Here is a 23466-nt window from a genome sequence, read left to right as displayed (position 1 = left end):
CCTCTGCTCTGGTCCTGACTGACCAGTTCCCATGGGCAGGACATTTCCTTTCCTCTCCTGGATGCAAACTCTGGCCTGTCTGTAGGGCCCCTGCCCCAGCGATGGGGACCCTCCTGCTTGGCACCAACCCAGAGAAATGGGGGAGCTCAGCTGGCAGCCAGGGGCAGAGGACAACTGCTCCTCCCTCAGCCTCACCCAGGGAGGTGTAGCCACTGCCTTAGATGCCTCGTCTGGGGAGGGAGTGTTCTGGGTGTGTGTGCGCGTGCATGAGAAGGAGAGAGCCTGATGGCTCTGGAGTGACTACGTGAGTGTGCAAGATCAGTGTGAGCGTGTTACAGTGGACGTTAAGCACAGCCAGTCCATAGTCTGGGGGCACACCTGAGTCAGAAAGAGTGTGAAAATGCCAGTGTAGGGTTGGGCCTGTAAGTGACTTTTTGTGTGAATGTCAGAGGGTCCCTGTGGCATGGCAGCAGATGGGAGCTTACTGTGGATGACCCTGAAGGACAATGTTTGCTGTGCAGATCGACTAGAGTATGTGAGCATGAGTACGTGTCTGTGAGTGCGAGTGAGCCACAGATGTCTGTGTCCACACGTGTCTCTGAGTGTGCAAGCCCCACGGTGTCTGAGTGTGGGTATGCATCAAAGCTGACAATGACAGTCTCAGCTTTGCATTCTCACAGTTGAGGAGAGAGAATGGGGAAGCAGGAAGGGAATTGAAAATGAATACCTCAGAAGCAAATTTAGTGCTATTTTTAGAAAACTATCCTGTTAACCAGAAAAGGAAAATCTAAAAAGAAAAAAAAAATCCCGCAGAAACAGCCACACATCAGCCTTGAAGGCAAGGATGGTGGAAGCAGGGCCAGAGGGTGCACTATTAGGGCCCAGAGCTTCTCACAGAGCTTCTCACCCTCCTGCCTGGCCTGGGGGACGGCAAGTTCAGCCCTTAGCTTCCCACCAGGGTCAACTCCCTCCACTGTCCCCTGTTCCCCAGAGGAGTTGCCAATGTTAGATGATAGTAAAAAAACCCTCATTTCTGGTCCTACAGCCACCTCACATACCCACTCATCCACCCACCCATCCATCCATCCACCCACCCATCCATCCATCCATCCATTCATCCGTCCATCCACCCATCTACCCGTCCACTCATCTATCCATCCCCTCTACCCATCCACCCATCCATCCACCCATCTACCCATCCACCCATCTACCCATCCATCCATCTGTCCATGCATCTACCCATCCATACATCTATCAGCTGTCCGTCTATCCATCCATCTACTCATCCATCTGTCTGTCCATCCATCCATGAGCTGTCCATCCATCTGTCCATCTCTCCATCCTTGCATCCATTCACCCATCGAATAAACCTAAGGAGGTGCATCTCAGGCCCTGCCCCCGAGCATTGGGATTTTGAAGAGAGCAAAGGAGGTGCTCAGATCCTCCTTCCCACTATTTAAAGTCTGCTCACTCTGCCACAAAAGCATCCAATAGCCCCATGGTCAGGCTCTGCAGGCTGAGTTGGGTGATTCCTGCACAACTTTTGCTTCAGATTTTGGTAGGATGTAACCAATGGCACTGGAAACCAGATTCGTTGGGTCCTGATCTTGGCTTGACCACTACTATTAACAGAGACTGCTTAGCAAATGCTTCCATGGGCTGTGTGGTTTCACTGTCTCTGCCTTACAGGAGAGGAAGCTGGGGCTCAGAGAGGTTACAGATGGCCAAGGAAATACAGACCGGACTTGGCATAGTTTAAATACGCCTGCTGGGGTGTACAGCCTCTGCCTCTCCTCTGCGTCCCACTGCCTTCCGCCGGTTTGCAGTACGGCCTTGCACCAGGGCCTTCTCCTCTGTGCTTCTGTTTCCTCCTCTGTAAAGTGATGGGGGAGGGGGGGCGTTGGACAGATACTCAGTCTCAAAGCGCATTTCAGAGCCATCCTCAAGGAGGCTCCCATCACCTGATACTTGCTTCTTGGGACACATGCTTTTCCCTGGGCCTCCATGCTGCCCTGTTGTCCCCAGCAGGAGCAGCTCTTCTGATTGATGCCAAGCTCTGCTTGGCTGGAGGCTGAAGGAAGGAGAAGTGGCCCTGGAACTGGGGAGTCACAGCTAATCAAAATTCACCTGCTGCCTATGACATCCGCTGCCCTCCCTCTGGCCTCTGCAAGGCACTGTATGCCTTCCAAGACACTTTATGTGCTCCTTGCTTAGAAATCTTTTCTTAAGAAAATCCTTGACAGTTTTCTCATGAAGCCCAAACAGTAAAGTCACCAGAAGATGGAGGCAAGAAAGCCTAGTTGAGGCAAAAAAGTGTTGGGGCAGACTTTGCTTTGGGCTTCAAGAGAGGGGACATGCACTGAGAAGGCTGGGGACGGTGGCTTTGCCTGGACCAGCCTCTCTGGACATTGTTCTCTGGTTTCAGCCAAATGCCTTGAACACGTCCCGAGCCTCAGCTCTAGCCCTGTCCAACTCTTCTGACAGCGGCACTGAACTTCCTGGGGCCCTCTCTGCAGTCCTGGCTGTCCCCAGCCTCCAGATCCTGACTGACTATGGGGACGCTGTCCCCTCTTGTCTTCATCTGCCTCCTTCTCTTTACCCCCTGCTCTGTCCCCAAGGATTACAAGCAGAGGCCTGAAAAAAAGACAAAAAATGATGATAACAGCAACACTTTGATCACACCTACTATGTGTCAAGCACCATTTTACACACTTTATGCTTGTTATCTCATTTAATCCTTCACAACAACCCCATAACACAGGTACTGCCAGCACCCCTGTTTTACAGAGGGAGAAAACAGAGTGCAGTGATAGTGTAATGTCCTTTGGTTGGGGTTGGCAGAAAACTCTCAAAGATTTTTTAAAGGGAAGATTTGTAAACAAGAAGCACAGAGCGTACAAATCTAGGAGGGCAGAAGCTGCCATGCAGAGGCCCAAGGAGGGCGGGTAGCAAATGTCAAGGGCAGCAGGTGAATTCTGATCAGCTAGTGATCAAACACACACACAGACACTCTTAAGGGCCCCCCCAGGCTCACTCACATCCCTCTCTCCACCAGACCAGACTCCTGCCTTTTTTCCTAGTTTCTATAGTGAAGCACAGGGTTCTGCTGTGTCAGTGCTCTGATCACACACGACAGGTCACTGGCTGGTTGGTGAGTCCTCAGGCTTCACCTCTGACCGTGGAGGGTTGGGGCCCAGAGTGCTGTCTCTGGGGATGAAGTGCTGATGGACGGATGGAGGTGGGTGCTGGAGAGGGATTGGGTAGCTGAGGTCAGGGAACCTGATACCTGTAGGTGTCCCTCTCCCCTGCAGGCTCATCAGCAGGGGCTGGAGCGAGCACTGTCCACGTATTCAGGTGCTGACTGACAGCCCCCCTGGGGAGGACAAAGAAGCGGGCACAGAGGAACCATCTCCACTGGGAGCTGTCCCCAAGGCCACAGTGCTGACTGGGGATGTGGGGTGGGCTTTAAGGACCGCGTGCCAAGGAGCTGTCCATGTGCTTTGGTGCTGACGTAGAGCAAAGGCTTCTAAGTGCCCTAGGAGCTTTCCAGTACGGTAGTGCTGACTGACGGAGCGTGGAGTTGCAGACCCTGAGGAGTTGAGTGTGGGTGGAGTGGGGAGGGCACAGGGCCTTTTCCACGAGCTCTGTGAGCAGGCATGGGAAGCTGACCCCAGATATTTGGTACTGACACTCAAAGCCTGGTTCTCTGGCAGTGAGGTGTCCCAGTCAGCAGGCCTGAGCCAACAAAATGACACTACATAAAAGGCCATTCATGGACACTCATGTGCATACACAGAAGACCCACCGGGCCCATCAGTGCCATCTGTCATCAACGCCAGAAATCCCACCATCAGTGATCCATTCTTTTGCATTGTGCATGGTCCTTTCCCTCTGGTTCCTGCCAGGACCACATTTAAGTGGTGGCATCTCAGTCTGAATTTTTAAAATTCTTTCCTCCACAGAGTGGAGGAGGAATATTCATCTACAGACATGCCAGGGGATGAGTCTAAGTTGGGAGATTACTTTTGAATAGCTGAGTGAGTCCTTTGGGGTCCAGACCAGAGAAGCAGGAAGCTAAGGTGTGGGGGAAAGTCATTCTGCATGGCCTGAGAATGCAGAGGACAGGAGACAAAACTATACGGAGAGGGAGGAAAAAAAGCAGAAAAGCAGAACTCCTGGATTTGAGAGAGGAGGGGAGTCAGAATGACGCAGGCACCGGCCCGGGTTGGTGTATGTATGTGGGAGGGTGTTTTTTAGATTCTATTTCTCACTACTGTGGCCAGTCTCCTGGGCGAGAGCAGAGCTGTCGCTGGTTTGGTGCCTGTGCACTCACTGCCTTCCATGCCCGAGCCCTGGTTCTCTCCCCTGGAGTCTCTCTAGTGGGAAGCCAGACATGTCTGTCATGCCACCACCTTGGCATCAGACTTGAAGGAGGTGAATCAAAAGGCCAGGAGACCAGAGGCGGAGCTAAGGGCAGGAGAGTGAGTAGAGGTCTGTACCTGGCCTGCAGCCTCCCCTGCGGCCAATGTTTCCTCTCTGTCCTCTCCTGATAAAGGCTTCTCTGGGTGGAGCTCAGGGACCCCAGGGCAGGGCTGCTCAAAGTGTGGTTCCCCGAGGGCCACCTGTGTTGGCATCGCTTGGCGGCTGGTTGAAATGCAGATCCTCAGCCCCAAGCCTCCCGAGACGAATCAGGCTTGGGTGATGGGGGCTGGGAATTTTAAACAAGCAGAACCACTGCCCAAGAGCTTTGGGGCTCCCATTCCAGCCCTTCTTTTGGCTCTCTTCCTCTTGTAGCCAAAACTCTCCTGGTTCTGGGTTCTAGAATCCTTCCCAACCTCTGGCTCAAAATCACCTCTGGCTCCCTGTCCCTGACCATCCAAATGCCACTTCCTGCTAGGCCAGGCTCTTGGGTGGTTTCTGGGGACATCTCCTACCGGCTGACACCAGGGCCCTTCTCAGTCTTCAAGCTCTTGCCTATGGCTGACCACCCCTCACCCCTACTTCTCACGCTCCTGGGACTTCTCTGGCCATGTCTTTCCAGGGATCTGCATGGCTTCTTGGTTTGGGGTCAACTGTAGGCTTTTCCCATGGTCCTTCCTTGACCTTCTTAATGCCCTGGGCAATGTCACCCATCTGGCATCAACTCTCATCCTAACATGGATGGTTTCCAGACATTTCCACTCTGCCCCTTTCTCCAAGCTCTAGAGCCAACCCTCCCCTGACTGCCCAGTGTCCCCTCTGAAGGTCCTCCAGGCCTCAGACTCCCTCAAATGTCCCCATCCTTCTGTGACCCCTGTCACTTATGGCATCTAATGCACCCTCCCAGGTCCTCAGAGTAGGTCTATCAGGGTCACCCTTGACTCTGTTCCCTTCTTCCCGTCCAATCAGGTACCCAGACCCAGGGAAGAGTGCAGTAAGGGCTCAGGCTCCCTCCTCTTCCTCGCCTCCCTGGGCTATTGACTGTAGTTCAGGTTCCTCATCCACAACCTCCCCTACTTCACTGTCCCCAAAGTGATGCTAATGGTGACTCCCACTTACTGAGTGGCCTCCATGTGTCAGGAACGGTGTTAGGCTCTGAACATACCTTATCCTAGAACAACCCCATGAGGTAGGCATTATTATGTCTATTGTACAGATGAGGAAACCGAGGCTCCGAGAGGTGAAGTAACATCATGCCCAAGGTCACACAGATAACCAGTGGCAAAGCTGGGAGTAAACTGGGATCTGTCTGACTCTAAAACCACCATATTTTGCTGCCTCTCAGGTGTGAGCATGGCACTCTCTGGATTAAAAACCGTCGCTGGCTCCCTGGTGCCTATTTAAAACAAACATATTCATGACCATGGCATCCAGGATCCTGCCTGACTGGCATGGAGCCAGCTTCCCTGGGCTCTGGTCTAAGAGAATTTCTAGCATTTCCCAAACAACTAATGCAGGCTCTCACCTCTCACCCTTTGCAAACTCTGTTCCCTCTATCCAGGACTGTCTACACCTGCTTTTCCGTTTATCAACACATTCCTCTCCAAGGCCTGGACCCGAAGCCAACTTCTCCAGGTCCCCTGCTCCAAATTTCAAGTCCTCTCCACTGCCAGCCCAGCCCGTGCGGCTCACTCCTCGACTGTGCAGCTCCACCCTCAGTCTCAGGGTGGGTTTTGTTAGCCTGCCTCCCCCTTGACCATGAACTCCCTGAGGACAGGGCCTCCCCAGGCCCCCAGCACAGGACAGACCTCCGCCAATGTTGGTTCCATGACTGAGAAAGCAATCTGAGTATGGAAGGACACTGGGGACAGTGAATCTTAGGGTGCAGTCTGCATCAGAAAAGAGGAAACTGGTCAGCCAGACGGTAGAGGAGCTGATGTCGAATGCACCCAGGTGGCGGGCCACAGCCTCACAGGCATCACATCGGCAAACCTGCACCTGGACCCCGTGAAGGAGCTGCTATGGCACCCCATGTGCAGACAAGCGGACGGAGGCTTCACCAGGTTAAGAGGTTGCCCAGGGTCACGTAGCTGTTGGATCTGAAGCCAGGCAGTCTGCTATCAGAGCCCCCGCTTTCATCACCAGCCCAAGTCCCTCCCGAGGTGACTCAGAAGCCCTAGGAGGTGGCAGCTCAGATGGTGGGACACACTGAAGCGTTCGGGGTCTGGTGGGAAGATGTCTCAGCACAGGACGCCCCCCATGCTGAGCTTGTCCTATGCGTTGGCCGCCTTGGCCCTGGAGCCACCCCATTGGCAGTCCCAGCCCCAGATCCCAGAAGCCCATGTCCTGTGGGGCCGAGAGTCTCTTCAGTGCCCCATCCAGCAGGCTGGCGTGCTGATCAGTGGCCATCCCAGCCAGTCAGCGCTGCAGCTCTCCCCCTGACTTGGCATGGCTGTCCCGGCCACTGCGGAGACGAACAGAATCTACCGGCACCTTGAACAGACGGTGCCACTTCTAAAAATAATGCTGCACCACGCTCCCCTCCCCAGAGCAGCCAAGTCCCGGCGACAGAAGGGGGTGCGGGTGGGGGCGGGGGCCGCTAGCTACGCTCACCAGCCATCTGCACAGGGACAGATGCGAAGGCAGCCTCCCGGGGGACGCAGGCCCAGGGGACCCCAGCCTCGCTGAAGCTGTGCAGAGCCACAGCCTTCCCCGGAGGCTCCAAGCCCCGAAATGAAAGTGAGCGAGGCCGCAGCAGGTGTGTGCAGCCTTGCTCCCCTCTACCCCCATCATCGGGGCCCTCCAGCAGCCCCCCTCCATATGTATATGGCTGGGACCCCTCCCTGGCAAGCCCCTTTCCCTGCCTGTTGAGTTCCACCCCATCGCTGGGTCCCTAGATTACAACCCCGAGTGCCATCCCCTCTCGGGAATTTCCTCCCACTCCCAGAAGTTTCTTACTTCTGTGGATTCTTACACACTTTCCATTTGATTCGCAACTCAAGCAGGGCCAGCACGGCTTTGTCTAGGCTTAGGGTCAGAGCGATCTGGGCAGGAACGCTTGCTCCGCCGTCACCGAGCGGCCGTGGGCCAATCCAGGCGGCTCTCTGGCCTCCGCTGTCACATCTCTCGAATAGAGATAATAATCGTTCCTACCTTACAGGGTTGTTGGGAAGATAATGCGGGTCTAGGCAGGGCCACCAAAGGGACACCAGGGTTTGCAAAGCTTGACAGGAAAGCCAGAAGAGGCCCTGACTCCCCAAGCTCACTTGAATCCAGAGACCAGAGGTAAAAATCCCTGTGATGCCCAAGCCCCTTCACAGCACCTGTATAAAGTCCAGCTTGTGCTTGCATGCCTCCCTTGACAGGGGGTTCACTCCCTCCTTCCATGATGATCTGTGTCAATGCTGGTGGTTACAAAGTTCTTTAGGTTGAGCTGAAATTTCCTTCTTGCTAACTATTTTTATTATTTCATAGTTAATGGGCCTTTTCTGACTCATGCAGAATATGCCTGCTCCCTTTTCCACTGGAGGTTCACATCCGTGAGTGCATAGATGTGTGTGTGTGCCAGGGCAGCGCAGAATGTGTGCACGGCTGTGCAACCAGGTGTGCATGTACAGATGCGTGGCTTTGCTGGAGCACATGTGTGCTTGCATACAGGGTGTGTGTGAGCCTGCCCGAGCATGTCTGAGGGGGGACGTGTTGAGGTGTGCAAAAAGTGTGGGTATTTCGGAAATACAACTCTAGACTGTGTGTAGGGGGGTGTGAGAAAGCAATGGGTCACAGTGAAGGGTTTTATTACTATCTTGAGACTACCTCAGGCTCCCAGTTTGAGAGGTAGGTGGGTACCAAGAGGGGGCCGCCCACAAGGGCTCCAGAAAGAGCACAGGAGGCTGACCAGCAGCCGACGCTTTGTCACTGTCTCTGGGGCTGTCTGCAGGGTGGCCTTTAGTTCTCAGGGAACGCTGCCACCGGGGCTCAGCCAGGACAAAATGACAGCAACGACAAACGGCACTTTTTAAGAGTGTTCACAGAATGCTTTTCAGTTTGAAGTTCACAAAGAGCCCCACTGGTCTTTTCTCTTTCATAAATAAGGAAACTAAGGTTAGAAAGATTCAGGGGCCTGTGGTAGGTCCCACAGAGAGTGACTCCTCCAGCGGGTGGGTGACCTGGGGGCTCAAGATCATGCACAGAACATACAGCTTCAGAGCTGGTCACCCCCAACCATGAGTGAGTAGGCCTGGGGCAAGCCTGGCTAGGAGGTCCACTGTTAGCTGTCCTCACTCCTCTGCCTTCCCTCTTTGGGCCTCAGTTTCCCCATCTGTAAAATGAGGTCAGACCAGATGGTTTCTAAGAGACTTTCACATGTTGACTTGTGATAAGTTTTGGACAGCGGATCAAGGCCCAGGGAAGGGGGCCTCTCTGGCTCATGGCACCCCCACCCCGATGGGCATGTACATGCCCTGGGACCGGCCAGAGTTATCTTCTGGAAACTGAGACATCAATGGGGGGAAAATTTCTTGTTTTAGTAATAAAAAATCAATGCAGAACTGCCTTGTGGACCACCTGCCATGCTTTTTAGCACAAGCTGTTCCCTCCTTTCTGCTTCTCGGCCTGGTAGACTCCTATTCATCCTGCAGGGCCCAGCTCAGAAGGCCCCTCCTCAGTGAACCCCATGCTGACCCCACTCTCCAAGCAGAGTCAAGTGATCCCTCAAAGGGCTTAAATCTTTGTGCCCTTGAGGGCATGGGACTCCATCCATCCCTGGGTCCCCAGTGCAACTGGAAGACACAGTTGGTGCCTAACAGAGCTTGCAGAGTGGACATGTGGAAAAGCGGCTGCAGGATTATGTAGCTCGACTCCAGAAACCGAGAGAGGACAGAATTGCATGGGTCATGGACTCATCCATTTCTTTAACAAGCGCTTGCGTTTGAATACCAAGGCAGAGAGCATGCAGTGGTACCCACTGCATACCCAGCACTGAGCTCCGGGAATGATGGACGCTGTGGCTGAACCAGAGGAAACAAGCTCTCATTGCTGGCACGGAGGCAGCCGCGGTTATAACAGCATTGGAGTAGCGATGGTCACAAAAACAATCGTAAGAGCAGCTAAGTGTTATTCTGACCAAGTGCTGTTCCCATATTCAGCTTTGCCCTGCATGGTCCTGCTCATACCTACGACAGCCCCCGAGGGAGATAATCTTATTCTCTTCACTGTACAGACGAGGAAGCTGAGGTTCAGACAGCGGGATGACTGGTCAAGGTCACATTAGGGTCTGCCTTAGGGTCTGAGTCCCAAAGCTATGCTCTTGACCTGGGCACTCAACAGATTCCGGGACCTGGAACTGGCACAGATGGAGCTGCCCTGTGGCGGGGACCGCACTGGAGTGAAATGTGCTGTTCTCAGGGAGAGAGAAAGCCGGGTGGCCCTGCTCCTCTTCCCTGAGGCTGAGGAGCAGCGTCTGGCGCCGCAGTGGCCTGGGCGGGAGGAGGTCCCCGGGCTATCGCCGGCTCTAGCATCCACTGAGGAAACCCCCAGTGGGACTCTTCTCCCCCACACTGCTGACAGGTGTGAGGTGGGGTTCTGGCCGACCTGGCAGGCTGTGTGTGAGGGGCGGAAAGCAGATGGCAGCCCCTTCCTGTGTTTGGAAGAAGTCAAGGGTGAAATCTTGGAGCCATCAGCCAGGCCGCATCACCTGCTGCTAGAAATGGCTCCCCAGCCAGAGGGCTGGCGGCCACCCAACGCGGCTTTGCTGACGAATGGGAGGCCCTGGGGAGGCACGGCCACCAGCCCAGCCCTCTTCCATGGACCGCATCGCTATCTTCTGATAAACAAAGGCTGCTGCTGGCATGAGTTCTTCACAGCACAACCTGCCGTGTCTCATCTGTGACTCTGGGGCAGATGGAGCAGGGTGTCCATTTAAAGACGACGGGACGGAGGCTTAAGGAGGGTAAGTGACTTGCTTGACACAGGTCACTCAGAGACAGTGCTGGGACTAGGGAGAGGCAAGTAGGCACTGAGGATGTAGAATGTGAGGAGGCACTCGCTCTCGGGTTCCTGTAAGCGCCGGACCCCCACCCACCACTGGCTGTCTGCCCTGCTCTCCGAGCCGACCTGAATTACCCTGGGCCCCGCCTGCCCCGCCCCACCCCAAACACAGGCCAGCGATGGAAAATCTCCAAAGAGATTTCAAACCCGCTTTGGTCACTTTGCCGATGATACAGACGAAATAGATTCTAAAGAAAACCCGAAATTGTAAAAGATGTTTGCAGCCCATGCCTCAGCTCAGCTCCCTGAGCGGCAGTGGATTTCAGGGGAAACGGTGCATCTCTCGCCTCCACTCCTTTGGCAGACTCCACCGTGGGCCTGTGAGGTGCTAGGACCTGTGCAACGCAGCATGGATGGAGAGCAACCCCACACGGCCTGTTCTCAGAGAGCTTTGCGTCGTTCCCTCCCTGCCTGGCACGGCGCCTGCACGCTGTAAGGATCTAATACAAATGAGCGCGACAGGCCGACCTTCACAGAGCGTCTTCTACGTGCCGAGCTGTGTGCTAAGCACTTTACACCGTCACCTCGTTCGATCCACATCACAACTCTCCAGGGCAGGAGTTCTTATTAGCCCCATTTTGCAGAAAAGAAAACAGAGGCAAAGAGAAGTTAAGTCACCTGCTGAGGTCACTCAGGCAGAACCCCACAGAGCTGGGCTGGACGCTCAGTGCAGTATTCCCAGGGTGGACGAATGCAGATGCGGGAGGGTCGTGCAAAGAGGCTCAGGAAACATAAGAGGGACCGGATTTGTTACCTCTGGCAGCGCAAAGTGCCCCGGGGAGCTCCAGGGGCACCAGGCCTCCTGAGGTATCGGTAGGGGAGGGTTGGGAATTCTCCCTGCTTTGGGGCAAAGGTGGGCTGCAGGCCTCCAGGAAGAGGGTGACGGTGACAGTGCTGTATCAGTTAGCAGCTCAATGAGGTTCCAATTTCTTTCTCTCTGAGCCTGACCACGTGCCCCACCTATAAAAATATCCCAGGCAGATGGCCCCTTTCGCCCTGAGAAGGTGGGCTCTGAGACAGCCTGGGCCTGGGCAGGTACGCAAGGAGCAGAGGCCCCTCCTGGGCTGGTCCAGGCAAGAGCCCCTGGCCTGAGCCCTCCGGCTCCCTGGCTGCACAGTGCGGGGCCTCTGGCCCCAGGGAGGGGGCTGCAGCTGGACACCCTGACACTCAAGCCTCCCCAGCTCAAGCCTCGGTTGCCAGGCAACCACACAGCTCAGGTTTCGGGAGCCAAGGACAGGGCCAGGGTGAGGACGCCAGGATATAATATTAGATGCAGCCCAGCCCGGTGGGGATTCTTGAGATACACAGATCTCAGACCCTGGCAGGGCCAGAGTGGTCTTGCGGTCATTTTGCAGGTGGGGAGACCGAGACCTGGGAGGGAAAGGGAGTTGTCTGAAGTGACCAGTGAGTCAGTGATGAAGGCAGGGTCCTCTCTGCCAAGAAGCCTGGAACGGAAGTGACAGCTCAGAAGGTGGTGGCAAGCACAGCCGCCCTGTGCAGGGGGCTGGCGATGCGTGCAGCACTGTGCCAGTGGTTCCTCCCACCTCGGCTCAACTCATCCTCAAAACAACAGGGCGAGCTGTAGATGTAGTTTTCACACCCATTTTATAGATGGGGAAACTGAGGCTCAGAGAGATTCTGCAACCTACCTGAGATCATCCGGCCGGTGAACAGCAGAGGCCGGATAGGAAGTCAGTGTGCCCCTGAAGTCTGGGAGCTTCCCCCTGACCCCTTACTGTGCTCAGGGACTGAGAAGAGCATGGAAGAGACTGACGGGCCAGCCCCCAGCTGGTCTCTGATGCCTTCAGCAACCCTGGGGGCAGGAGCATCACTCTTCATGTCTCAACACTGAGGATGCTGAGCTCAGAGCCCTAAGAGGTGGTCCCAAGGTGACCTAAGTAGCAAGTGGGGATGCAGGATTTGAACTGACATCTCTCTGGCTTCAAGGCCTAGGCTGACCCACTGTGCCCAGTTTACTGGCAGTGGCCGGGGGCGGCGTCCCTCTGCCAGGCCTTCAGGTGTCAGACATCTCTGCCCCCCACCCCTCAGCAAGGTGAGATTTCTGGGGAACAGGATGCCTCCCCAGCCCCCAAGAGAGCCCGCAAGCCCCAGCACAGAGCAGTGACCAGGCCACTGGACCTCTCCCTCCGTTGCCCACACCCCCACCTCCCGCAACCTGAGCCTGGCTGGACGGGGACACGCAGGTTGCCATGGCGACGGCACATCAGCCACTGACCTGGGGACCCGCTGGTGGCACGGGGGAGGGGTGGGTCTTGCCTCCGAGGGATGGCTGGAGAGGTGGAGGACGGGGGCCTGAAGGCCCCGTGGCGGCCGTGGTTGATCTATGGGCCAGGCTGGGCACAAGCTGCTATTTATAATTCTGCTGAATGGGCCCAATGACCCGATCCGCAGCCCGGGCAGCCCAGCAGCTGCACAGAGGGGAGGAAACAGCTCAGGAACCTCGCCTGGCCCCCAGCTCTGAGCACGGGAGTGAGGGAAGACCGGCAGACAGACAGCAGGATGGGGCTTCCGTCTCCCCACCGCCTCCATTAGCCTCAACCTCCAGCCCTGTGGCTGACCCTGCCCTCATCCCTGCGTTCTGGGCCAGGCTCAGCCAGTGCGGGAGGCTGTGGGCGCTGGAGTCTGGGCTCTGGTGTCAAAAGGTCTCAGAGAGTGTGTGCATGTGTGTGCGTGTGTGTGTGCATGTGTGCTTGTGTGTGTGTGTGTGTGTGTGTTCTAGAATGCCTCCCACTGGAGGGAGAGGAAGGGGTAGGGACGGAGGAGAAGAAAGGGGAGAGAGAGAAGCTGCAAGGCCGAGAGGAACTTGAGAGGCTGGGGGAGGGAGGGAGGAAGGAGGTGGAGGAGGGAGAGAGAGAAACAGAGGCAGACTTCAAAAGAGATAAAGTGAGACGTTGAGGGGGAGGGAGAGAGAGAGAAAGAGGGAGAGAGAGACGGAGAGAAAAAGAGCCAGAGGAGCTGAAGCAGAGACACAGAGACTGAAACCTGGAGACCGGGAGCCAGACCCAGAGGCAGGAGCGGGGAGGGCCAGGGCTCTGGAGCACGTCCTTTTCGGCCTCGGCAGTCAAGCTGGTCCAGAAGCTGAAATGCAAACTTGACAGGTCCCATGGGGACAGCTCAGAGGCCTGTGTGCCGCCGCTCTGACTGCCCGGCGCCCCCGCCCAGGGGAGCTCTGGTTGGGGCATCCCGCCTCCAGGCCCTCTTGCCACCTGGGGGCCCTGGGCACGGCAAGGACTGCTCCGAGGGAGGTCGCCAGAAGCGGGCCAGGAAAGGCAGAGTGGCGGCTCCGGGAGCTTGCCCGGCCGTCCGCCCTCAGAGCCGGGTTATTCTGGGAGCTGAGCAGCCAGAACACACCCCCCTCCCTTGTTCACGGGCCAGTGGCTGCTGACTCAAAATATTCTCTCAAGGAAACTGCCTTTCTGAAACCCAATGTCACTTCTTCTGGGAGGCCTTCTCTGACCCTCCCGGATTTAACTCTCTGCTCGCACAGGCCCAGCTTGTACCTTCAGGGCAGGGCTCATCCTGGGGACCACAGGCCGAGGTTTATCTGCCCATCTCCCCCATCGAACAGGGAGCATCCCGTTCATTGATCACTTATGACATCCCCAAAACTTTCCCCACACCATCTCCTTTAACACCTCAGTAGCTCATGTGTAGGCTTTGTTAGCAGGCCCTGTGTTACAAAGGAGGAAACCAAGGCTCAAGGCAGGCCAAACGGTCTGCCCGAGGTCTCCTGGTTGGGAAGTTGCTGAACCAAGATCTGACCCAAGGCAGCCTGACTTCAGAGCTGGTCACATGACCACCAGGCATCCAGCCTCCCCTGCTCTAATGATCACTTCCATTTCCATGACTCTGCTCAAGAACCTTCTGTGGCTCCCCAGTGCCTCTAAGATCAAATCCAAACATCCCGCCTGGGCTTGTTCCTTTCCTCTATTTGCCCTTTGTGCTTTCAGGTCTCATTCTCTCTCCCATGGCCTCCTGCTTGTAGGTCCCCTTCTTCTATTCTCTGAATTATTCACTCAGAGTTAATGAATAAGCACCTACTGTGTGCCAGGCACACAGTGCTTGCTCCTGTTGGGAAGACAGACTGTGGAAAGTGCTATGAAAAGAATAAGGCATTATGACGACTGCCAGGGGACCTATTTTGCCAAGTGGATGTGCAAAAATCTGGGCCAGTGTGTGCCAGGAAGAGGGAACAGCACAGGCAGGTACCCTGAGGTGGAGAGGGGCGGGGTGTGCTTTCAACGACACAGAGAGGGCCAGCAAGGCTGGGGCCTGCGAGGGAGGGACAGTGAGGCGAGGCGAGCTCAGAGAAGGCAGAGGCCAGGTCACACGAGGCTTCCCAGCCACGGCGAGGAGCGTGGGCTTTCCTCCAGGGGCAGCGGGATGCCTCCAAAGGGTCTGAGGCAGCAGGACGGCACAGCTCCTTACTTTTAAGCTCCAACATCCATTGGAGAATGGACTGTTGGGGTGAGAAGACGAGAGGGAGAAAGAGGCTGCAACTGCGCCATCCAGGCGAGTGCAGGTGGGTGGTGGTGGGGTGAAGAGATGGGGGAGGTGGGAGTCAGGAAGCGGGACGCAGAGGACAAGCTCCAGAGGCAGGAGGAGGAGCGAGGCTGTGCCTGAGAAGGCTCAGCCCTCAGAGGAGGGTGGATGGGGGCCGTTTCCTAGGATGGGAGCTGAGAAGGAGCAGGCTGTGGGGGCGGGTGGGCGTGAGCAAGGATCCTGCTTTGGACTTGCTCACGTCGAGATGCCTGCGAGGCGTCCATGCAGAGATGCCAAGCGGCCAGTTGGACGACGAGCCGGGAGCACAGAAGAGAGGCTCCGGCTGAAGATATAAATATGGGAATCAGCAGCTTAAGGAAGGTATTTAAAGCCCTGGGACAGGGTGAGATCATCAGAGGAGAGAGCGCGGGGACAGAAGGGAAGGGGCTCAGAGCCGAGCTCCCGCTCCCAGAGGTCGGCAGGGAAGGAGAGGGAAGCCAGGCAACCGTGCCGGCAGACCTGTCCCCTGACCTGACTTCCCCGCACCATCCGTGGCTCCCTGCAGCCCTCAGAACAAGGTTCAAATCCTCAGCCCGGCGCACAAGCCCTGTGCCCTTGTCCAGCCTTGTGTCCTCGGCCCCTTCCTTCCAATCATAATGAACACCTTGTGGGGGGGTGCTGCACCTCCAGACTCGCCCAGGCGGCTCCCCGGCCTGGGGTGCCCCTCTAAAGGCTAATTAATTCGAACTCTTGCTCTTCTAAAGCCTTTTCCTTCTCAAGAGCCAGCTGCCAATACCCCAGCCGTGTTTCTACGGCCCCTGGACACACTGCACTCTCCTGGTCTTTCTGGGAGCTCCTTGGGCGAGGGGGCTGGCCCACCGCTGCGCCCTGGCCCAGGCTGCTCGTGGGTCACTGAGAGCACCCCTGCTCTCGGCATCCGTCCCTGTGTCACTCACAAGTCTGGAATGTCCCAGAGCTGGGGTGCTGAGACTCAGTCACTTCCAGTTTGAGCCTGGGTGGCCGCTCTGAACAGCCTGGGAAGAAGGAAGGTTAACAGAGGGAGGAGGTGAGCGGGCATGAGAACGAGGGGTGGCCACGCTGAGCATTTGCTGGGTCCCCCACCTGCCCCTGCAGCAGGAGGGGAAACAACAAAAAGACCAAAGCAGGGAAAGAAGGGCAACCGAGCTCATGCTCCCTCACCGCTGCTCAAGCTTAGGTCAGCCTGCCGCGTGGGAATCAGAGCACGAGGTAGGGAGCGGGAAACCGGCCTGGAGGGGCCGCTTCCACTCTGCTCGTGTCTACCACTCCCACCCGTGGGCACCTGCGGAAGCCCCTCTGGGGACGGGGAGGGGCAGCGCCCACTTATTGAGCACCTACTAAGTGCTGGGCACCAGGCACTTGGTCAAGGGCAAAGACCGGGTGAGGCGGACCTGGGCTCTGATTCCAGCTCTGCTACTTGCTACGCGGCCTTGGGCAGGCCACTGCCTTGTGCTGGGCCTCGGTTTCTCTGCCCGTGAGATGTGGCTATTTACACGTGCCTGCCTAGGCTTTAGGGGAGGTGACAGTGCTGTGAAACACTGAGCAAGTGCCTGTCACACGATGTCTCTGTTCATCTTCCTAACAACTCTGTCACAGGAGCGTTGATGCTCCCATTTTACACGCAGGGAAACCGAGGCTCAGAGAGGCCCAGATCACAGAGCTGGGATGGACAGGGCTGACATCTAGGAGCCTTTCTTAGCCAGAGGCCCCTCCCACGTGCGATGCCCCACACGGCTCCTGTCACGGAGTCGGTTGATTCTGGGGCCTCAGGTCGGACGCTGGGGACTTGAAGGTGATTCAGACAAAAGCTCAGCTCCCCCGGGGTCAGGGCCTCCCACCCCCAACTACTTGACACCCCTCCCTCCCGCTGGGAGAAGCCGGGGGTGGCGTGGGGGGGACTCCAGGCCACACAGGAGGAGAAAGTGAGTTTGGGATGCCCAGCACACAGGCCCAGCTACTCCTCCAGGACCAGGCAGGCAGTTTGGGGGACCACTCTGAGCCCTAGTTTTTCCATCTGCAACAGTGGCATAACCATATCTCCCCCAGAAGACAACCAGATGGCAAAGCAGGAAAGCACTCAGGGCGGCCTTGACGCCGTTATGTGGAGCCCCGGGTCAGGCTGCCTCTAGCTGAGGTCCATGGGGGCTGCGGGGGGGCAGCCCGTGAACCTGCTGAAATTCTTGGTGAGGGTTTGTGTTGATTCACGTTTTTCTGTGGTTTCCATCACCTTCTCAAATGAGCCCCTGACCCCTTTGTCCCACACAGACCCAGAGGCACCGTCTAGTGGGGCCAAGTCTACTCCCTGCTTTCCAAGGAAAGCCATGTAGAAACAGACCCGGGATGGCGGAGCCAGGAAACCCGGGGGCTGGGGCCGGCTACAGAGGGCAGGGTGCAAGGCTGGGAGCTGAGGCTGGAGACCCTCGGCGAGGCAAGGCCACCAGGAAACCACCTCTCACTCCACAGTTTTCCCAGGGTCCCGTGGCTGGGGATCCTGTGTGTCCAACCCCCTCCACGCCAGCAGGGCGGAGGAGAAAGAGCTCGGACGCTGTTCTTTCCCAAGCAAAACGGGAAGCTAACTCTTGCAGACAGTAAGTTCCTTTCACTGTGATGGACCAGCCTCTAGTAGAGGAAATCAGATTTCATCTGACTCCATCATCAGCCCCGGCGACGGGAGCGCAGGCCACGGAGCTGGGCAGAGGGCCGTCCGCACAGACGCACCTCAAGTTCGGCCGGAGAAGTCGACGGATGGTCCCAGCCGCGCCCGGTGAGGGGCCGCTCCGAGCAGGACCCCTGGGCAAGCGCCCAGGGCTCACCTGCTCCGACATCCACGAGGCCCCTTCCAGAGGCGGCCCCAACTCACTTCGTCTAGACTGGTGCGTCAGAAGGCGGGGTACCCCACTGTGGGCCCCAAAGGCAGGTTGTGGCTTGAAATATCAGCGGACTGCAGGGGTCTGACATGGCTCCTCCAGCCCAGGCCACCATGTGAGCGACAGACGCCAGGGGAACCCGGCCTCCACCTGGAGTCCCCACACCTCACACTCAGCAGACCTCAGGCCAACGCGTCAGTTCTTTCTTTTATGTCGTGTTTTTTGTGTCTTCTGTGAAAAGTCATTTCTTGCCCCTAGGCGGTGAAGATGTTCTGTTTTCTTCCAGAAGTTTTACAGTTGTAGCTTTCACGTTCAGGTCTGGGGGTCCTCTCAATTTAATTTCTTTCATCTACTGTTCTTGTCTTATTTCACTGAGCACAATGTCCTCAAGTTTCATCCGTGTTGCAGCATGTGTCAGAATTTCCTTCCTTTTTAAGGCTGAATACCATTCCATTGTGTGCAGGGAGCACACTGTGTTTACCCGTTTTTCTGCCGATGGACACTTGGGTCGCTTCCACCTCTTGGCTACTGTGAATAATACCGCCATGTACACGGTGTACAAATATCTGTTTGAATCCTGCTTTCAATTCTTTTGGGTATATGCCCAGACGTGGAATTGCTGGATCATCTGGTAATTCTATGTTTAATCTCTTGAGGAACCACCATACAATTCCCCACAGCAGCTGCACCATTTTCCATTCCCACCAAAAGTGCACCAGGGTCCCAGTTTCTCCACATCCTCGCCAACACTTGCTATTTTCTCTTTTTGGTTTTTGTTCTAGCCACCCTAACGGGTGTGAAGTGGAATCTCACTGAAGCTTTGATTTGCGTTTCCCTATTGATGACAGATATTGGGCATCCTTTCACGTGCATATCGGCCTACGAATGTCTACGTGAGTCCTGTGCCCATTTTTGAATTGCGCCATTTGTCTTCTTGTGGTTGAATTGTCTGAGTTCCTTCTATATTCCGGACATTAATCCCTCACCCAAGAGACGATTTGCAGCTATCTTCTCCCATCCTGTGGGTTGTCTTTTGCTCTGTTGATAATATCCTTTGATGCATAAAAGCTTTAAAGTTCGATGAAGTCCAATTTATCTATCTTTTCTTTTGTTGCCTGCACTTTTGTTGTCATATCTAAGAAATCACTGCCAAGTCCAAAGTCCTGAAGATTTCCCCTTCCGTTTTCTCGATTTGATCTGCATACGGTGTGAGGTAGGGGTTCAAACTGAACATTTCTGAGAGTCAACCCTTAAGCTTCCCCACCCTGCCTCACTCTCCCCCGGGGTTCACTGTCACATGAAATGCCTCATCTTCTCTCCAGGTGGACAGCCCAGGAAACAAGAGTCGTCGTCTCTGTCCCCTCCATCACCCAGGTCCTGTGGATTCTGCTCCTTCCTCCGTGTCCTCGGAACCTCTCATTTCCCGCGTCTCCACAGCCCCTGCCCCATCCAGGTCTTTCTCATCTCTCACCTGGAGGACCGTGGCAGCCTTTTAACTGGCCTCCTTGTGGCCACTGGGCAAAGCAGTTCCGATCACATCACAACCCACTCCCCCCCCCCACACACACACCACACATTACTCTTAGGATAAAGACAAAACGCCGTAAAGTGGTCAGAGCCCTGGCAGCCTGCCCCGGCTCCACCAGCCCCACCCAGCACCCCATTCTCCTCTCTCTGCTCTCCCTGCCGGGCCTTTGTCTGTTCTGCTCCCTCTGCCTGGAATGCTGATGCTGTTCCCTCCCCATCACCACCTAGTAAACTCCTACTCACCCTCCTCCCACCGCCTCAGGGAGGCCTCCCTGATTCGCCTGTTATATACTCTCCGTTGTCTCACTCACCACAGTTGCACTTTACACATATTTGTGTGACTGTTGGGTTAGTGTTCGACACTAGACCACTGAGGGCAGGCCTGGGTCTGGTTTTTAGTCACTACTGTAGTCCTAGGGCCTAGCACAGTGTTTAGCACATAGTGGGTCATCTGTGAATAGTTTGGGAAGGAAGGGAGGGAGGGGGAAGGGAGGGGGTGCATGGGGCGAGAAGAATGATTTCCTTTGCTATAAAGGTTCTTCCCAAAGTGGGAAGCTACGACGTGCTGTGTATGATCTCCAGGGGGCAGGGGGTGACACTCATTTTCTGTTGATTTCAGATTTTCTGGGAACTTATTCCATGACAAATGCCATGCAGGCCCTTTCCAAGCCTCAGTTTCCTCATCTGTAAAGTGGGGATAACAACACCCCTCTGTAGGATTGTCCCGTTAAAAGAGATGATGTGTGTGAAAGTGTTGAGCCCCAAACAGGTGCTCCCTAGGTGACCTTGAGCCCAGTCATGCTCCCAAACACAGTCAAACTCTCCCTGGTCTCTGTGCCTCAAAGTCATCTCTTCGTTAGCTACCAGATCTGGGCGTGGGCACATCCCTAGGATGGTACATGGAGACCTGAGTCCCTTCTGAAGCACACAGACTTTGAGAACTGCCCCAGGTACATGCCCTGGGAGGCTTAACTCAGCTACATCTGGATCTGGCCATACCTGAAGTCTGGTCAGAGCAGGAACTTTAGAAAAATGCTCATGGCTCGTCTGTTTGGACATCCATTCTAGAAGTGGCCAAGGACCTAGTCCAGTCTGGTGGGGCAGAAAGTGGGTGATCCCAACGTGGGCCCACCATTTCCTACAAGCCTAGACTCTGGGCAGTTCTTCCCTTGCAGTGACTCTGGCCAGTTTCTCTGGTGGGCAGGGGAGACCCTTTAGCTGCCCTGAGGCACCAAGTGAAGGCCAGGCCAGGTCCTGAGAAGCTCTGGGACCCAGCCTGGACACTGCTGTTCCTCTCAGGGGATCCTGGCTTGCCCTGGACCCAGGACTAGCAGAAGGGGCAATGCCCACGGCTGAAGCAGGAGGCTCCCTCAATTCTGCACCCCCTCTGTCTCTGGGTGGGCTCCTTGCCCTCTCAACTCTCTTTCTCTCACAGCTGGGGCCACATGCACGCCACCTGCAGGCTCCAGGCTCTGGCCCCAGCTGCCCCCTAACTGGGAGGAGAGTCAGAGGTCCCAGGCCTCTAGCTCAGGGGACTCACGTCATCCAGGCAAACAGGCCCTGACTCTAGGGACTGGCCCCTGCCTTGTCCCTGGCACAGAGGTCCCTCCCGTACCCCAGTTCCTTCGGGGCTGAGACCCTGCTAAGTTCCTGATGGTGCCCCTACCCCCACCTAGACCCAAGCTGGGTCCCGGCCTTCTCCTACGTCCCTCTCCAGTCCATCCCATTCTCTCCATCTCTACTTCCACCGTCAACGCTCACCTGGGCGATCGCACCAGCCCCCCTGCTGATTTCCCTTCTGCCCCCTCGGCCCTACAACCCATTTCCCACACAGCAACCAAACTGATATTCCTAAAACACAAAATGGACCACGTCACTTCCCTGCTTAAAACCTTCCGATGGCTCTCAGCACACTCAGAACTAAGTCTGACGTCCTCACAGGATCTACAAGGCTGGGCCCAGGTGCTCAGGGCCTGCTTATCCTTCTCCCCCCTCTCCCACCTCTCCATCTCACACACGCGCTGCTCCAGCCACACTAGACCTCATCTGCTCCCATCTGCCACGCCTGGACCTCAGGACTGTGCACCTCCTTTTGCTGCAGTTACGGATGGATAGGAGGTGTGCCCAGGTTGCTGGGACTTCCCTGAGAATGAAGGTAACACAGATGCAAGCAAAGCTGAGAAATGGAAAGACCTCATCTGAGCACCAGGATACAGCCATACCTGAAGCCAATCCTTCTGCTATTCTTTTTCCTGTTAGGTTAGCTAATACAGCTTTTTTCCTTAAGCTAACTTGAGTTGGCATTTATATTACTTGCTTCTGAAAGGAGTCCCAATTAATTTGACTCGTCAACCTTTCCTCACCCCACCCCATCTGCTTTTCTGCTCCTCCAACACGCCAGCACAGTCCCACCTCAGGGCTTTTGCCCATGCTGTTCCCTCTGTCTGGAGCGCTCATTCCACAGGTGTCTACCTGTGTCACTCCCTAACCTCTTGAGGTCCCTGCTCAAATGTCACCTCCTCGGAGAGGCCTGCCCTGACCACCCCATCACTCCTCTCCCTTACTCTGTGTTATTTTTTAAGCAACACTTTTAACCGCCACACATGTTATGTATTTACTTGTTGTCTGTCTACCCCCACTACACTTTAAACTCCCAGAGGGCAGGGGTGCTTACGGCCAACAACAGTCTTGGTTTGCCCGAGACTGAGGGGTTTTCTCAGGGCTGCAGGACTTTGGGGGCTAAAACCAAGAATGTCCCGGGCAAACCAGGCCGCGATGACCAGCCCAGGCCACCTGTTTGTTCACTGTAAGGTCCCACCGCCCAGACCAGGGCTGGCTCAGGGAGGACGCACGACACCCAGCGGAGCGGGCGGATGAGTGCAGGCCCAGGCCAGGCGGGCCCGTGCGGCACTTGTGTGTCTCTTTCATCCTACGCTCAGCCAGCCCGCGGGGTGCGCTCCGTCGTCATTCCCACTTTACAGAAGGGGAGCTGAGGCCTGGGCAGCTGGCCCAGCCCCACAGCGGGGGAAAGGATGGGAATCCAGCTGCGCCAGGCTCCAGTCAGCCCTAACTGTCCTGCAGCACGGGACTCCAGTCACCGCCGGCTCTGCTAACGCCAACTGAGTCTCACTCGGCCCCTGTCGCCTCGACAGCCACTTCCTGGCCTGGAAACCCGCCCCCTCCACCGCCCCGCCCTGCCCCACTATGTGGGCAAGAACCGGCCCAAGGGCAGCTCCTCCAGCAGGCTGGTGGTGAGGGCAGAGGGGGAGCGGGCAGTTCAGGGGCTGGCGTGGAGCTGCATTAGGGCTGGAACCCGGAGCGTGGTGGCCGCTGCTCCTCAGCTACGCATCCCCCCAGGCACTGCGGTCCAGGCTCCCCGGGCACCAGCTGCCCCGTCAGTCCAGCTGCCCTCTCAGCTGGTCCTCACCCCTGAGACCAAGCCGGGATAGCCTGCATTCTGCCCAACAACAGCAGCCTGAACTAAAACACCCTCCCTCCCCAGTTAAGGGAAAGGCCATGCCAGACCTGCCACTCCCCTTGCCCTGCTCTCCCGTCAGAACAAGGGGAACCACACTGGGGGAGCACGCTCCCCCCCGGCCAGGTTCCTTCTTGTTTGATCCCTACAGTCAACCCTTGCAACAGCTGCTCTTCTTTATCCCACTTCACGGGGGAGGAACCTAAGGCCCAGAGAGGTGAATTCACTTGCCCAAGGCAACACAGCTCATCAGGGGGATTCTCAGAGCCAGACTCAGGGCTGCCTCCCCAGCTCATGTGTTATCTGTTCTGCCTCGTCTTGCTGGGGAGGGTCACGATGGAGATGATCAAGTCCGGCTGTTCACTGAGCCAGGCACGTCACGTGTGGCATTTCTCATTTCAGCCCGCCTTGTAAGGCACGTGCACCTGCCTCCATCCCATAGGAAGCTGGGCAGACCAGGAGGGAAGCGACTGACCGAGGTCACACGGCACGGACGGACGGCACAACTCCTCCGAATGGAAGCTGTCTCACCAACACGCTCCCCTCCCTCCTGCCCTTCCTCCCCGTCACCCCGCCCAGGCCCCCATCTAC

The 23466-nt window shown here is 56.3% G+C and overlaps 1 protein-coding gene across 16 annotated transcripts in view; it reads right to left on the bottom strand.

Annotated features, from left to right (window-relative positions):
• The window catches only part of ATP2B2 (ATPase plasma membrane Ca2+ transporting 2), a 351827-nt gene that overhangs the window by 123713 nt on the left and 204648 nt on the right, over positions 1 to 23466 (bottom strand). The window contains exon 1 of one of the 16 annotated variants that reach the window (XM_070576506.1): positions 12701 to 12820. The exons of the other annotated variants lie outside the window; for them this stretch is intronic. The gene's annotated coding sequence lies outside the window, so the exon portion shown is untranslated. Of the gene's footprint in view, positions 1 to 12700; positions 12821 to 23466 lie in introns of those variants that run through there. 16 annotated transcript variants of the gene reach the window in all.

This window comes from Equus przewalskii, chromosome 15 (genome assembly GCF_037783145.1).
Source record: "Equus przewalskii isolate Varuska chromosome 15, EquPr2, whole genome shotgun sequence".
NCBI lineage: Eukaryota > Metazoa > Chordata > Mammalia > Perissodactyla > Equidae > Equus > Equus przewalskii.
Note: the sequence above shows the minus strand (reverse complement) of the source record. Positions and strands in the feature narration are given on the sequence as shown.